Below are 12410 nucleotides of genomic sequence, written 5' to 3'. Positions count from 1 at the left end.
AATTCATTTGCTACTATGTAGTGTATTTTTAAATGTGGATGTTATGAAGAAATAATTCTGTTTATATTTTCCCTTAGCTGGCTGAAGGGACTTTGAGGGGTGTCAAAATCCAGGATGATAACTCCTCACAGGAAGTTATGGAAAAAGTAGTCTGGCCAGTGAAACACCTTTTATTGTTGGGATCCTTTTAGTTCCTGTTTTCAGATATTTCAGAGGATATCTATCTCTACAGATACTGTGTGTATCCAGAGTCTGTAGGACTCAGTTACTGGAAGCCTCTTATTTCTTAAATTGTGTTCAACCCTTCCAAAGTATTCAAACACAATTTTATTTCTTTAATGTTTTCATAAGGATTTTTGCTTTCTACTCCCCAGCAGGTTGATAAAAGTCAGGGAAATTAACTGGATTTCCATGGGTAGAGATAATATGAAATAGAGTTCTTTATGCAGAGCTGTTCCTTTTATTTGTACTTCTGCAATTTCAGAGTTCAAATTGCAGTTTAAAAACTTGTGGTGTTTTGGAAGAGTTGAGTGACAGAAAAACAGAATCATACTCATTACAGATGACAGAAACCCTGTGGACAGCACCAAGGGAGGGAACTACTTAATTAAGAATAGCAAATACAGAATCACAGGGCTTGACAGTACCTTGGGGGTCTTCTTGCCCTCTCCATGTTTCCCTAACAGCATCAGCTATAGTTCAGCCAGCCTCCATAGGCATTTCTCCAGAATTTCTGAAGAGTGACAGCAATGTCCCTAAAGAGCCAATTTCAAGAGTGACAGCAACGTCCTTAAACAGCCAATTTCAGCACTTGCTGTCCTTATTTATTTATTTATTTATTTATTTATTTTTATCATGCATATGTCTCAGTTTCCAATGGTGAAGTTTAAATCTGCTTGTCCCATCCATCATGGACAAACTCTCCTGTTTATAAAGCCCTTAAGAAAGCAAAGGGCTAAAATGAAGCAGAGGTGACCCTGTTGTGGTGGGCACATCTTGGACCTGCTCTACACCTCACGAGCACAGAGGGTCCTGCTGGAGTGTCATCTCCAACCAGGATGTGGGGCAGAACAAAGGCCACAAGAGTCCTGTTGTCCTCTTTCACTGCACCTCATGGTCTCTGTGTGAGGAGGGAGGGACTCATGGAGACTCTGCTTTCTTGATGCCTTAAGCTCTAGCTTTTGTATTTTTCAGATTCTGTACTGCATTAGTATATATGTCTGAACTTCATACAAAGTTAGCAAGTTCTCCTCACAGCCTAGTTAGACAAAACAGTCTTTTTCCAGCCCAAGATCCAAGGACTCCATTGCAGCTTCAGGCCCAAAAAGTGCAAACAACAGCAAATTGAGGAGAGAAATCTGCGTAACCTGGGGCTGTAATTGGACAATTAACCCAAATATGTCAATGGACCAGAACTTACAAAAGTGTAAAAACTCATGGCCCATCATCCACGTTGGGTCCATCTTGGGCAGAGCCATAGCTGGGCTCTTGTACTGCCCCAGCTGAATCCTTTGAAGGCCTTTTCATAAATCCCTGCTTTATTCCTTTAACTCTGTCTAACCTATGTTAGGTAACTTCTCCAAGTGACCATGGAGCTCAGAATTGTCATTTCATTGCCTGTAAATCTTAAGTCTAGCTCTGTAAGCAAAGACATGCATTGATCCCTTGCTGATGCCAGGCACGATCTGTAAGGAACTAACCCCCAGACTGAATTGGTACTGTGAGCAGATATCTTCATATTTCAGCAGAGAAAACACTCCAAACAAGGCTGTATCCATACCTCTGCAAAATTCTGGGCATCAGAGGGTCATGCAGATAGTATTTAATGTATCTAAGAAGTTGGACTGGATCCCTGTGGGTTACTTTGAACCCTGGATGTTGTTCTGTGCTTTTATGATAATGTAGACAATGTAGCTAATTTAATTATGTCGATAAAAGCAAGGCCTGTGCTTACAAACATTATGAATCAGTTCTGCTGGAGAAACCTCTGAGCTTTGTTGGGTTGAAGGAAGGTCTGTGCTGGTAGAATGAAGAGATTTTCTCCAGGATGACATTTCAAATATCTTTTGTCTTGTCATGTTCCCCGGTGCTCTAGTGAAGTGGGGTTTTTTGTTGTTTGGCATTCTTCTTACCTACCCCTTCAGCATTATTAGCTGCTAAGAAGAAGATTTCAGAAAACAGAAAATAAGGCAAGAGAAGTGAACATCAGAGAGCAATCCTAGGAAGGCCCTGACTCCACATTTCCTTCAAGAAGGGCAGAAAAATGCTTCTCTGTAAAGGCTGTAGTTGTATAAGGCGTTGGGTCTGTTCTGTGCAATTGCAATGTCCACACCCATTTTCTCTCCAGCTGGTTTCAGCAGCCCTTAACTTGCACTCCAGCCTCCTCCTCTCACTCTTCACCCTTGCCACCAAGTTCTCTGGCCCCGAGGAATTGAAATTCTGCCATTTCTCATCTTCGTGCCTCTTGAATTCTCTCTCAGCTCCACTCTGTGCTGAGCTCCTCTGGGCACCCGGCTCACGACCTGCAGAGGATGCACATCTCAGCCAGCTTGGCTGGCCTGGCTCCCTTACCTCAGGGCTCATGATAACCCTACAAAGTAGTGAGGTTCATGACAAGTTATATTTCTAAAGGACACAGAGGGAAATGGACATTTATGATAACAAGGACATCTCTTACTTCAGTTCTCTGCTGTCACTGCATAGAGATTTTTTGTTTCCATTGAAAACCCTGCCTGACCTAACCTATAGCAGCCTTGCAAAGTGAAGTTCTCTATTATACTACATTTTTTTCCCTCTGTAATTTCAGTTTTGATTGCTTTTAAGAGTTCTCTTTACCTGTTCTGCTTGCTAAGCTGGGGGAAACTTGGCAGCAACGACCACAGAGATGGATCTGCTTTACTTGATTCTGATGCTGTTTAGCTTCTTAATTGAATATCAAAATCACTTTCGTATGTACTTTTTGTGTCAGTGTGAGATGTGGTGACACTGATTTTTAGGAATTTTTAGGAATTTTTAGGAATTTCAGAATATTTGATACTATTGTGCTGCAGAAACACATGGATGCCTTCTAAAGTCCAAGTTCATGGATAGAAAGAGAATTTCTGATTTTCAGATCATGGTGTCACATAATTAAATTTCTAATAGGAAATGGATATTTACATAACCTGCTCTTTATGTGTGCTCTGAATTCCAAGTTTTCCAGGAACAGAACATTTATTGTGATGTGACATGCATTCAATGTCCATTGCTTAGATGATGGCAAAAAAAAAAAAAAGCCACTGTCATAAGAACTAAATAGCTTTACTCATAAATCACTGAAACTGTTGATTTTCAATCTAATCTACTTAACTATTTTATCAATTTGCTTTAAGTTGATTAAATAATTTTCTTTATGCTCTAGAATTTAAAATCCATTCTTTGGATATGTCCTGTGTGAGCTTGCAGTTCATCCAGTGTTTGTGGGAATGTACAGTGGAAATTAAAGGATGTTCAGAATTCTGTGTAGCAAACCTGCTTCTTAACTTTATTTTTAGGTTCATTGTGCAGTCAGGGGATATGAGTTTGTTTTTGCTTTCTTGAACCAACTTTACAGCTGAAGGTAGCAATGTAGTTCACACTAGAGCATAAATCTGCAGGCTGAAACCCATGTAAGAACACACAGTATTGCTATTGAGAGTACTCAAGTGAAAAATTTGAAAAATTGTGTATTTTAAAGCACTTGTAAAACCCTGTTGCCCTATGGATATGTCCAGGCTCCTTGTTTGCTTTCATTTTTCAACAACAGTAACAATAATGTCACTGCAATGAACATTGTTGGTACACTGCTGATGGGCATCTGGATGTGAAATGATAGTCACATGCCAAAGGCCAAAAAGAAATAAGAACCATCACTCTGTCAGAGCAGCACCATCTCCTCCACAAAGCCTGCAGAAAACCTTGTTTCCCCAACGTACTCCTCAGGACATTCCATGATTTAATGCTGCAAGTAACATTTTGGCCATTTCCTGGTACCATGGACCCTTTCATGCATTGATGGAGCTTTTTTTTTGCTATAAAGTATTGGCCAAAGGGAAGGGGCTGTCAATGCCCCACCCCCTGGAGCAGGGACACTGCTACACATACACCAGAATTTCACAGAAAAGATTTACAAACTGTTTCTTATGGTCGCTGCTTTCCCATCTTCATTCTCAATAGTTTTTGCTCATTAGAGTACTTTATAAATTCAAAATGTATTCAGTATATTTCACCAGGAAAACACCTTGATCTAAAGTGAACACTTAGATTTTAACCAAGACTACAATATATAGAGTATATCTGCAGGAAGAAGGAAAAATCCAGTTCTTGGGAGACAGAGAGAATGTAATTAACTTGAGTTACATTACTTACTGCTGTATTCATGGACCCAAATTCAATTCTCTTTGACATACCTTTTTAAAAAATCCATTGTTATGAAAAGTAAAGTGCAGCTTCGCTACTGAAACTCATTTTGAGCTCCTGCTTTTCTCTGCACTTTACAGTTCAGTACAGAATTGACAGGGAGCCCTGCTTGGTTCCTGAGCCTGAAGAACTTGGGCTGAAAGCAGCACAGGGTCACTGGTCTGTGTCCCTTCCTTGGAATCCATCCTGTCTCTTCCTGGCATAACCTGATGGTTCATCACTCAGGATTCTATACAAAAAAATAACGTTTTATATACATTACCTATTCATGAGAGATAATTAGCATTGTCAATTAGCCCCTGTATCCAGCATTTTCTCTTTCTTTGCTGTCAACTGACACCTGTATGCACCTTGCATTGCATTACATAGCACTGTAATGTATTATTTATTTTATTTATATCTCTCAGCTGATATTTTGAGTAGAATTCTGATTGAATTCCCTGCACTGTTTATCATGTTGATACAGCTGAGAAACATGGTGTTGCCACTTAACAGAAAAGTGAATTTCACAAAAAGTATTTTTCCTCACCACCTTACCCTTCTTCATCTGGGCTGTGCATGCCCTATTCATCCAAGCGTTCTGCAGGTGTGAGACTCTCCATGGCCAATATGAACCGTGCTCACAAATTCTGGGCTACAGGTGGGTGTGGCATAGCAGAGGACAGAGCAGTGGGGAGGCACAGCTGGTGGCACACTTAGCTACAGGGTTAATTGTGCTTAATGAACCAGTGAGGTAGAAAGCAAAATATTCACCCACTCCCAGTTTTTGCTCTCCATGGCCCTGGTAAATTGTTCTGTAAAACTCTTTGCCCAGGAATAAAGGCTGCAGGCGGTTGCTTTTGATGGCAGGGCATAGTGAAACTCATATAATGTGCCTCTGGTTTCGCTATTGTTTTTCCCTTGCCTATAAAAATAAGTTGGGGTGAGGCACTTTGCTGCTGTGTGTGTATCCTCAGTGTCACACGGCATGTCTGGCTGGAAGCTGCAAGCTACAGAAGCCAGGTGCTCTCACAGTGAGAGTAATTTTCAGCTCTGGAACAGCTTTTGTATGTCTAAAAACCAACAGGGGCATTCGTGAAATGGAAGAGAAAAAGATAACAACAAACATGCAACAAAATGAGTGCCTGTTATCAAGCATTTTACCCACTTTTGGAGGCTCAGCTCATCTCTGCTTCACACAGCAGCCTCTCCCCAACCTCCCTCATGACCACAGCCACCTTTGCTGAGGAGAAAATTCATCTGCCTGTGTCCATGAACTTGCTGCTCCTGCTCTGGGGAAGGTAAGCTGAGCAAACTGTCCTTTTTGGAGCAATAATGCCCATGACTCTGAGGTGTGCTTACAGCAAATATCTCCTGTGACAATTTAAAACCCTGGTCTTCACTGTTTAATCAACTGCAAAAGCTGTTTATTACTTTCTATACATGAGTGTCTCAACGCTGTGCTTTAATTAACTGCGTCGGCCTTGGCTGTCATTCGACGCAGCTTTTATTGGAGGAGATGTTCAATTCTGTCTTTCATAACTGTGTCTCAAACACATCTGTACTGAACTCTTTTAGGCAGTGATTAGTTTCCATCAGCTGTCTCTTATTCATTTCACATTCGCCCGCAGGCAGCCTCGTTAAAGCCCAGCACAACTTTGCTGCACTGCGACTTCTCGCAGCTCCTTGGGCAGAGTGGGGAAGCTGTGGCTCAAATTTATTTTCTCTACTCCTGGAGGGCACTCCCGGGGCTGATCCTCACCAGCCCAACCTTCTCCTGGGGTTGCTGCAGCTCTCTGAAAGTCACTTCATGCTGGGGAACTCCAGCAGTGATCCCCACTGCAGTAGTACAGTGTCAGCCCTGAGTGCACCTGAGAGTCTGCAAATTTCTCCAAAACTGTTTTGGTCTTGCCACATTTTCTTCCTTGCCCTGCCTGAAGATCCATAACCATGTCCTTCACTCCTTTCTCTCTTTCCTTTGAGCATGCCTGAGGCATGGATGCACTGCCCAAACCTGCAGGCTGCTGCAGCACCCCAGGCAAGCAGCCTGTGCTCCCTCACGGCCACTTTGGAGCTCCACACTCCTCCCCTCCCACTGCTGTGTCCTCTTGACTGCCCTCCATCACATGGGATGTCATTTTCCTGGCTTTCCTGCCCGATTTAACCAACTGCTTACCCACCAGCGCAATATTTTTTTATTCCTCTTTTATATTCCTCTTTATAAATGTTAGGTTAGAGCTTTCTAATTTTACTGTTGTGGTTCCTTGGAGAGTTTTTGGAAGGGAAGGGGATATATTTCTCTGTTGCTTTAGCCAGAAGCAGCTAGAAATCTGGAGGTGACATGTCTGAGCTGCTCTCCTCCCCTCCAGCCTTGTCCTGGGCACAGGCAGTGCTTGGTCTCTGGGGAGCCCCTAAACACCAGCACCCATCAAACCACAGCGTGATCCCTGGAAAGCTCCAGTCCCACCTCCCCTGCAGACCAAAGCTACTGATTTATACATTGACAGAGGTGCTTTTATGTCTCCATTACCCTGAGCTTGTGTTTGTTTATTTTCCCCTTCCTCTTGGCATTTTATACACTGTTATTTCCCAGCTAACACAGCCCAGCTCTTCATAGGTTAAACAAGGTGGCCACTTTTCTCTTCATGGCATTAGTTAAACTTTTAAGGGAATTAAGTCATCAACCAGAGGTTTTTCTATAGATCACTTCCAAATATGTGTTGTCTTCTTTAGCACACAGACCCAAACCTCTCTCACATGATCATCCCACCCCATCACACTGCCCACCCTCAGGAAGGGCACCCAGCTAACAGCGTGGGAGTGAACAGAAGTTAAAGAAACAAAAACAAAAACAAAACAAAAAAAAAAATTAAAAACCCAAACGAAATTTAAAAAAAACCAACCAAACAAACAAAAAACTCCAACAACAACAACAAAAAATCACCCTACAAAAAGTACTTTATGTCTGCTGCAGATTCTGGGCTTTTGTGTTCGTTGGTGAGGCTAAGTGGAGGCACACACCTGTGAATGTTCTCCAGGGCTTTTGTCTCAGTGTGAATTCATACTTCAGGCTGCCTTGACATTGCAAATCTCTAAATAGAGGATTGGACATTATTGGAATAAATTTACCCCCACAGGAGAGACCCAGATGGAAAGTTGTAAGGAGAATATTTAGCGTGCAGAAATGTGCACCCTGATGCTCATGCTGTTATGATTGTGCCATCATTTCAGTTCCTTTTGGGAGATGCTGTGAGACTCATCTTTCTCTATGCTATTTATTGATGAAGCTGGCTTGAACTACCTTGAAAGGGTCATGCATTTATATTTAACATTTAATTGTTGCTATTTTCTCAGACCTTTGGAGAATGATCTATTTTAATATTCCTGTGATACCCACTGTGAACTTAACTACTATAGCTCCTAATAGGAAAAAAAGAAAAAAAAAAAAAAAAACAAGAAACAAAAAGAATTTAAAAAAACAGTCTTTCCTTTTGGTCTTTTTTTGTTCTAGAAGTGACCAAATCCACCTAGCTGTTGGTTGTTTATGCTCAGGAGCCTTAATACCAAACTGCCCCTAAGAGCTCACAGAGAAAGATGGTCCAGAAGCTGTCAAAATGGCTCATTTAGTGAGGAGATGGACTGCTTGTGGGAAAACCTTGCCACTAAATGGTTTCCTGTAAAATCCTAACGGCAGATGTGTGGATATTTGGCCTTACTCCAAGGGCCACACATCCTAAAGTGGAGACTGGGCGTATTTTGAGGCAACACATTAATGCCAGTGGGAGGGTAGAGATGATATATTTTATATCCTTTCTGGGAAAAAAAAAAATCTCTAGCCTAGGTGCAGGCTACTATTAAGAAAGGAGAATGGATTTTTCTTCTTCTTTGTATTTATGTAGGGTGTCTGTCCTGTGCTCCAGTGAAAGCAGAGCAAAATTTGTAAGAGCTCATGGAGGTGCAGCCAGCCCCACTGCTGCCATCACATCCCCCAGTCTGTGCTGGACAAGTGTGCACTGAGAAAAGTGTCAGCTCTGAGCCCTGTCCTCTCTCCCTCACAGGTAAAATACTTCAGGTTTGTGAGCTTGTCCTCCCTTGCCAGCATGCCTCACGTTTTCTTCCCCCACACCTACACTTCACTAATGCCATCAGTAATGTTCTCCTTCTTCCATGTATTTCTGGTTTTCATTTCTTCTGCTTCTTTCCCGGCATTTGCTCCTTATTCACCTCCCTCCACCCCTATAAGCAAGTAGTTAGCTCCCTGTTGTATTTCCAAATTAAACTGGGATGTGCGGGTGCTGGGGAGTGTTGCTCTGGAGACTGGCTCTTCCCTGAATGTTGCCTTTGCCCTGGTGTCCCCTGTCCCTTTGTCAAGAGAAGTTTCCCCCTCCCTGCCCTCCCTTTCACCCTTTGTGGGTACTGCAAAGGGGCAAAACCTCGGAGAGGGATGGGGCACATTCTCCTCCCCCAGCCAGGCATCCCTTCACTTGCACGTGCTGGTCTCCATCCAACAGCAGGAATCTCTTAAAGGACAAAATATTGGGGAAAAGGGCACAGTTTGGTTGTTAATGGAAGAGCTTCATCTCTCCATCAGCTGGAAAATGCAGAGGGAGACATGGTGATCCTTCTAGTAGTTAAAGATGGGGGGAAAGCACTACTGCTTTTCCATAAAACTTTAGCTGTATCCCAGTTGCAGGAAAAGGGATTTGTTACACAAATGTATCCCAGCAAGCGGCATTGGGGTACAGGCACTGATGTCAAAGCTGCACATATGTCAAGTGCATGGTGTTTGCCTTCCAGCCGGGATTTTTCCCCTCTCTCCTATCCCAAACCCTTGACAAAAGTGCAAAAGTAGGTCCCCACTTGTATGCACAGCACTCTACTCCTGCCCAGGACCCGAGCCTGGCTCCCCCTGACACCTGCAGCAAAGCCAGAAATGAGGTGCCCCACACCGAGTCTTGTCTAGCTCGGGCACACCAAATGTGCTTTCAGTTTGGCAAAGCAGGAGCTGGTGGCTGGAGCCGAGAGCTCTCAGGAAAGCCCTGCTGCTGCCTGGGACAGAGCCCATTTCTCTTCTTGCAGCAGCCGCAGCAGCCCTGGCCGTGACAGGGCTCAGCCTCTCCCTGCTGCTGCTCCACCACTACACTGGGGGTGTTTGTGGTTATTTATTGATCCTTCCTCTGCAGCAGCACAGCTGGAGATGGAAGATAACACCCAGAATAACCCAGCCCTGCTCGCAATGCAGCTCCTGCTCCGAGAGCTCATGGAGGGGAGGTGTGAGCATGGGAGACTGGAGTGGCAGGGAGCTGACAGCGAGGCGGACACGGGGAGAGTTATAGGCATTCAGCAGACATTAAAAGGACAATAACACACTGGCTTATGGCTATTTATTCTTTACGAGTGACTTTGGCAGTATTTTGTTTGAAGTTTTGATGGCCATATGTTTTCCAAGGAGGCACAGCACTTTCCTCTGTTTGTAAACTGTGCTATAATTGAAATTGAATTTTTATGAAATCTATGTGAAATATGATAGCACATTAAAACACTCTCCTTTGGAGAGTTTCCTCATTGATTTTTGTTGCATTAAATCTGTTTACACATCAAAGGAAAATATTGCATTCTGCCTGTCTTCATTTCAGTCACACCCTTCCTTTTGTTTCCTGGAGACCACACATGGCGAAGCAAAGTCCTCTCTGTTGAGAGCTCTTCCAGCACTATCACTTCTCTTGGTGAAATGATGCTTTACACTATAATTGGCCTTCTTTCTCCCATCTGCTTAGGAAACCAGGAACTTTATGATGTCTTTTTCTTCCTTCATCTCTTCAGCAACTCAGCTATGTTTATGCAATGGAACCAATCTTTGCCTGCTGAAAATACATGGGATTTGATGGCTGACTTTGTGTCCATCAGGATCAATCTGATATGGAGAAACTATGTAGCTGGAGTACAAAATGTCACGGGTCAGTTCACTTCAGAGGAGCTGTGCAGATTTATCTGAGAACCTGTCCCCAAAAAAGGGTTTTATTTGTTATGGCAGAAATGATTTTAAATTCAACCAGCATGTTTTATCTCTTGCTTCTCAACTAGTGTGTGTTCATGTGTGTGTGTGTGTGTGTGTGTGTGTGTGTGTGTGTGTGTGTGTAAAGCTCATGAATTAGTGTCCTAGAAAAAGCTTGTAGGGTGGCAAGGTAAATTGATGCTTATTTTGAAATCACTATATTCTGAAAGTTTTAATTTTAACCTAGTGCTCTCCATGATTAGCCTAATGCAGAGGCTTCTTCTCCCTCCCTCCTCCTGCCCATATGCATGGCATTGTGTCTGAAGTGAGAAAATTTGATATCTGGGGTGCCAAATATGGTGATATTTGTTGCAAAGCCTGATGCTGTAGTAACAGTAGTGGCCTCTTTTTCTACCCCCAGACTGCTGGTCCAACCTTCCTGCAGGACAGAGAAGAGAGGTGCATGGGTGATTGTCCCACACATTAGAAAGAAAAGATGAAGTCTGTTGTGCCCAGCTTCCTGCTTGGAAGAGTGGAACTAGGATTGATTTATAGTTAAATCCTATCCTTCACTGAACACAAGGTATGACACAGTGTCTCAGCAGATGCCTAAACATGTGAAAGTTTGAGAGATTTATAATCCTAACTCTTGTAGGGATAAAAAAAAAACACCAACAAAAACCCACCTACAAATCTAAAATTATTTTCTGATTTTATAAAATTGAATGTCTTCTCCTGCCTGATGTGCTATGCAGGGAGCCAGCCCTGCCCATTCCTGTCTGTGTCTCCCAGGGCAGATATGATGGGACCCCAAACCAGTCAGACACGGCCTGCACTTGCCTCCTCTTGGTTTTGAGATCTCAAGAAGGAACAGAGTGTTTTAAATAAAACAAAAATAAAAACAAAAATCACACACAACAAAAAGGGGGGGGAAAGACACGAGAAACAGCTACAAAATACTTTTTCAGTTCACTTTTGCCTAGTATTTGCCATCTAAAACAAACAAACAGAAATCTTCAAAGGAATGAGCTGAGCAGTGACAGAACAACAGCAAAAAAAGGTTTTTTGTGCATCTCCTCCTGTCTCCCCTGCCACACTTGCAGGTCAGTGCTGGCTTGTGGGATTTGCTTTGGCTAATTCTCTTTCTGAGCTGCAGCAAACTCTGCCGTCCTCTCTCTCGTCTCTGGGCAGGTTCATTTGCTCACCTCCTCTGAGCCCAGGCTGTTGGCTCCTCACCTTTCCTGCAGCCTCTCTCCTTGAGCTACGTGCTCCCCATCTGTAACTTTGCTTTTCATGCCCCCACACCGTGTGGCACAAGGGGCAGGTGGCTCCATGTGCCAGCCCTTGTGCTGCCCCTGTGAACCTGGGGACACTTGCTCCTCTCCCTGCTTTATGGGCTTCCAAACAAAACAAGCAAATCCAAGCTGCTCCCTGGCAGAGTAGGAAGAGTGAAATAGTGTGTTAAAGCCAACAAGATATTGTAGGCAAAAGGGAAAAGATACAAAAGTGAGAGAATTAAAAGTTAAAAAAAGGGGAAAGTGGTGGAGAAGGGCAGAGAAAACATAAAAGAGAATAGAATGACATCACAGAATAATGGAGTGGTTTAAGTTGGAAGGGACCATGTGGTTCTAACGTCCTGGCATGGACAGAGACACCACCCACCAAGGACTAGGTTAGAAGTTGTGGTGCCCCAGCTGATGTGAGCCCAGGTAGGATGGGAAATCACACTTGGTGCCTGCTGCGAGCAGATCTTTTAAAGAGCTCACCATATTGAAGCAGTGTGAGTATTTTGTATCCACAATTAATCACAGCACCTCCTGCAACGAATTATTAAACAAAACATTAGGAGTTGCTGGGGCTGGATACACAGAGTGCCACTTCCCTGCTCCATATGTCAAGTGATATTGGTCCAGAGAGCAGGCTCCAAACCCCATCCCTTAAATCAGGCTGTGCCCTGGCTGTGGGGGTGCCTGTGGGAAGCAGGGATTGTCTTCGCAGG

This window comes from Cinclus cinclus, chromosome 9, assembly GCF_963662255.1.
Source record: "Cinclus cinclus chromosome 9, bCinCin1.1, whole genome shotgun sequence".
NCBI classification, from domain to species: domain Eukaryota; kingdom Metazoa; phylum Chordata; class Aves; order Passeriformes; family Cinclidae; genus Cinclus; species Cinclus cinclus.
The sequence above is the reverse complement of the archived record's forward strand: the minus strand, read 5'-3'. Positions refer to the sequence as shown.